A 5,646-nucleotide genomic window follows, 5' to 3' on the forward strand; every position below is an offset into this window, starting at 1 on the left:
TAAGAGACTTGAGGTTGACATACAACAGGCAGCGCTTGTACTTGTGACACTGTCACAATAGCTGGTGTAGTGGGAATATTCGACACAGGTTGATTTGGTTGTATTGAATATACAACTCTTGGTTGTTGAGGCAGTATTGGCACCCAACTACTAGATGCAATTCCAGCTTGACCCGAATTATGTTGTGAATTCTCATATGGTTGTTCTCCCGGAGGGAACAAGGAAAAGGCATATTGCCCCCCATATGGCAGCAATCCAATGTTCAAAGGGAAAATTGGTCTTTGTAGACTGGACTGCCCAAATTGATACTCTTGTGAAGGATCAATTTGCTGAGACTCAACATAAGAAATTCCAGATAATATTCCAGACGAACAAACAGGAACAAACCATACTGTCGAAACAGTCCCTGGGTGGACTCCATCTAACGGTTGAGAGCTAGTTGGGACAGATGGTATACCAGCGAACATTGTCAGAGTAGTGGCGGGAGGTTCCGCTACTGCTGTATCAGAGGACATAGTCCTAGATGTCGATGGTTGTTCAGACATATTTAGTCTATCCAAAAGACTTCCTAGCGATTCTACAGGAACTTGCGATGAAGGGTGACTAACTTCTGTATCAGAAGGATATAGGTGGATCCCAGTTCCAAAATGTAATGGTGTACTGGATGGAAGATCCTCCACAATCTCTTCTATAGCAATCAGTCCAGGTGGAAGAGGTAGACCGTCAGGTCCGTAAAATATTTCTGGTGTCGAAGAAGGTACACACTCTGCAGCGACAGATGTTGGAGGGTTGACACCTTCCGAATCAGTCCTAGATGGAGCTAGTTCAGGAATAGATGTGTTTATCGTTACACTAGGATTAGTTCTAATGTCCTCTTGTAACTGTGGAACTTCTTCTGTAGAAGCAGGGATACCAGAAATAGTTAGAGTAACCGGAGTCTCTGAGGATGTTGAAACACAAGTTTCAAATAAACCAGGAGACTTTGACCCAGTTAAACGAGATCACTTGGCTCTGAATGTTTTCGTTTCCGGAGTCAGAGACGGTTGACTCGTTAGTCTCCACGAATGATGAGGTTTTGATTGAATTTCTTCCATTATTGCGGATTACTTGATCAACTCAAAATAAAAAAGGGGAAAATGTTATTCTGAATTAAATGAATTTTATGACGCTTTGACACAACTTAATTTTTCAATTTTTAAGAGTCGAGAAAAAGCTAAAGATGACTCTAGTTGCCTTCGATTTTTAATGAGCCTGAAGTGACAAGTGCTCAGATGGACCTTTTCTTTTAAGGAGTCTGAAAAGGAACGAAAGTGACTTCTCTGGAAATATAGACAGAGGGATTACCAAATCAATCACAAAACTGCAGAATACTTTTTACGGTACGGCAGTCAATCTTCCTGAATGTTGTGTTCAGTGCATTGCGATCAATAGGGAGGCATACACATATTCCTAAGGATAAAGGATATAGCCTATTGTGGTCTCCCAATATATACTCGACAGTACGTGGGAGCACAAGTCCGTACTAGAACTTGTCGTATCAAAGAGGAGGAATCACCCAACCTACGATGAAAACGATAGTTATCAGGCTTTACGACGCCGGAATACGTCTCTAGCCTAGACTTCTAAATGTTTTGTGTTAGGTTCCAAAGCATTTTTATGTTCATTGAGGTTTATTTTACAGTTGATCTTTATTAAGAAGTTTTCCTTTAAGGTTCACCGCGTGATGTAGATATACAATTCCTAAATATGCAATCTAAGATGATAAACAATCGTTTACTTTCTTTTTGCAATGAAAATCCTAGCTACTAAGGAAAGAGAAATGAAATTCTTTTAAGATAGAGTAGAAAGCACACACTAGATGCACTTTTCCTAAATCAATTTCAGCATGCAATCTAAATGCAAATGCACATGCATGTATTGTTTTTTAGTTTCCTTAATGTGAGAATGACAAAAGAAAACTAAGTACAGATCTGAACTATCTTCTTTCAAAGCGACAGTACTAACAATTTTCTATTCGAAAAACAAAAGGAAGGCTAAGACGACACTTTCCGATTTTGAATTCAAAAAAATGAAATGAAGACTAAGATGACACTTTACGATTTCGAATTCAAAAAACGAAAGGAAAACTAAGATAACACTTTGTGATTTCGAATTTAAAATTTCTTTCGACACTTGAAATACTATTAATTCAAATCAAACACAATGGCAAAAGTGTAATCGACTATCTAAAAGAGGAATGCTTTACGACACTCTTTTTCTTGACTGAAAACGAGCTTGTGACACTTTCAAATCAAAAGACGACAGTTAGATTAAGCTACTATTTGCAAAGGAGAACTGTAAATGATGAAAAATACATTAAAAACATTCACAATTCCTTATCAGGCTGAATAATCTAAAGGAAGATGGTTTCAACAGTGATATATTGATCATATACAGCAAAACTACTGAATAAAGCTGAAGACAATGAAGAAAAAACCAAAATCTGGAGGCAAAAACAGTCTTACTCAATCATCGCACCTATAACACAGGGAAACAAGGATGCATCTCACCTGCAACACACGGGAGGTGCAATGCATCCAGATTTCCAATGAGAGACAGTGCGATGGTCCAGGGATGAGACTGAGCTCGGTTTTCACTCACATTATGCAACTAAGTTCGGGGATTTAGGCTGAGCTAATTATAGTTAGTAAACACAAAGTATAGGGGCTGATCTAATGAGGTTATTTGAGCTACCACCAGGGCACTTAGGATGTTTGCAAGTCAGATGTTCATTTCATAAACATACTCGGAGATTGACTGAAGCAGCATTGATCTACTTTGTAGTTGCATAGCAAAACAAGTTCGAAGGCTAGTTGGCTTAACTTCAGGCTCCATCTATGGTTTATAAAGCAAACAAAAGTAACAAAACGAACAAACTATTCGCTCCCCAGCGAAGTCACCATTTTGTTATCGGGAAAACTAGTGTCCATTCAGAGCTGCTAGTCCCACTAAGACGGGTAGCTATCTTAGAAACAAACAAACTAAAGTTACTTGTGTTTTCCTTTATGAGAGATAGATGAGAGAGAAGCAGAGAGTAACAACCTCAGTCTTTCGCTAGTCTCCTTGCTCATTTACTCTCTCCCTTGATAGAGCTTTCGCCACTCTTATCTCACTTATCCCGCTTCAAAGAACACCTATAGAGTCAAAGCAGCAAAATACCATCAAAGCATAGAGATCTATAACCATAAACAATGTAGGATCAGATGTACATTAACCATATAAATGCATATACAAATACAAGATTCAGAGATATACAAGCATATGGAGGAAAACTCAAATAGCTTTATTGATAGAAGTAGTAGAAGAGAGGATTACAACCAATCTGTCTGATCCAGCATCATCCTCCCAGCATGAAAGCCCTCTTCACCTCATACAAAGCAAGATCACCCAACAATACAATGTCTTCAAAGAGAAACCAACAGCACTTCCTTGCAAATTACAAAATTCCAGCCTCTGGATCTCTAGGATGAGGGATCCATATATAGATGTTTGCAGGAGAGTGATTCAGCTTCTGGGATTTTTATTAGTGTCATTTCACTGATAGTTCTTGGTTCCACTTGGAGATTTCATAATCTCTTACTCATCCCTCGGCGAATTCAGAGAGGCAAGTGTCATATGAGTAGTTTCTAGAAGATTCTTTGAGTTTCCACCTAGCAAACTGCTTCTGCCGTTTTTCTGATCTCACTCATCGCACCCTATAGAAGGGATTTTCAGTATGCATCGCAACCCCGTGTGTAACAGATGAGATGCATCACACCCTCAGCATGGAGCAGTCTGTATAGTCCAGTTTTGACCAGTTTTGAGCAGTATTTCAGGGAGAACTTTTGGGAAATGATGTAATCAGCGAACCTTGTTCCTTTAGGGTATGAAACAACACTTTTAGGGGTTTATAAGCCCTTGGTTTATGGACATATGTGGTTAGGGTTGCAATGCCAAAATATGTCTATAACAAGGGGATTCAGGGGCAGAGGTGTCCTTGATTTGGAAGTCTTTATCAGCAAGGGGAAGGTGATCCAAGTCTAGTTGAGGTGTAGTAATTGGCCTGAAATCCATGGAAATAGGGGCAGACATTCTTAGTTCTTTTGGATTTAATAATGGGGGACAAAAATTACAGTTTCTTGAGGGTAATGGGGTTTCTTCAGTCAATTAGGGCAACTGGGTTCCAGTACAGAGTAGTCTTGGGTCGTTGTGCAGTTCTTTCACTTAATTTCTTATCAATTCCAAGAAATAGAGTAACTGGTTTAGAAATGAGACAAGGTTTCTAGTGAATTTTGTCTAAATACCTAGAATTTTGAGGAAATTTGGCTCTAAACGGTTCGACGGGCGATTATGCACGGTTGCAGAAAGTCTGCGCGAACTAGAGGGTGGACTATGAGTTCAATGGCTTCTGCAGGTTGGCGGTTGGACGTCGTCAGTCGTGGACATGAAGGTCTGGAGTGTTATTTTCACGATAAAATAAGAATAATGAGGTTTTTTGGCTTTATTAACAAAGTCAATGATTTGGCGGGTGTTTGGGGAACAGTAATACTTTTGGCAGTTAGCGAGGGATGTGATGCTTTGTCATTTAGCGGGCGGCGGTAAGCGGGTTTGTTCGCACCGCTTATGAGCGCTGGGTGGTTTTGGGGGGAGGTTGCCCGATTCCACTCATTGGGTGCCATGTCGCATCGAGGGCCCATGGGAAAACAACCCATTTCGGGTGGGTAAATTTCGGGTTTCGGGCCCGTGTGAAATGGTTAATAGCCGTCATATCAAATGGGAGGTGATCGCACGATGATCAGGCGTGGGAGTTGTGCGGAGGGTAATGGAGGGGCCCGGATGATGTTTTAGCATGGCAGGTTTTAATCAAATGATGGATTAAGGCGGGGTTAGGGTGTCGGGGTATTAATAAAAAGGATTTATTATAACTATACGGGGAAGGGTTTTTTCCTTTGGGAATTAATATATATATGAATGTTAGAAATTAATATGAAAATGGCGGAAAGAAATAGCGCTAAGTATAATGAATCTTTTATAATTCATTGGCCTTGTATAAACACATTATAACTTAGGCTTAGTGTTATTTTTGTAGGTTTTCTTAGAAAAAGGAGTTTACTTAGGGGTAATGGTTGTTCCTTAGGAAAAATGGTGTTTTACCTTAGGAAAAGGGATTTGTTTGGGAAAATGAGGGAGAGTGAAGGGGGGTAATGTTTGTGAGGGGAATTTTAGTACTTAGGACCTATAAGTCATTGGGCCGAGGGTCCAGTCCCTCCAGAAGTCAGAGAAATTCTCTGAGCCCCCTTGACTTAAGATTTTGGGTACTTAAGAATTTTCATTGGAAATTAGTTAAGTGAAGGGTGAGATGAGTGAGGGAAATTAATCAATTGACTTTGTGAACTTGATGCATGTCCAATTGCTCATTCATACTTGAAATTTTCATGATGAGAGTGATATAAATATGCTTTTGTCAAACAATCATCATAATTTTGCAACCTTTCTTCTACGTACCCATCTACTCATCCTACCATTTTTACTTCTCTTTATTAGGGTGCACTTAAGCTAGAAAACCCTTATAAAAAAAAATTGCTTTTATTTTACAATGGTATTCTAACTAAGTCTAACCTTATTACA

This window comes from Pinus tabuliformis, chromosome 3_1, assembly GCF_031772625.1.
Source record: "Pinus tabuliformis cultivar Carrire ecotype Pingquan chromosome 3_1, CPIR1, whole genome shotgun sequence".
Classification (NCBI taxonomy): domain Eukaryota; kingdom Viridiplantae; phylum Streptophyta; class Pinopsida; order Pinales; family Pinaceae; genus Pinus; species Pinus tabuliformis.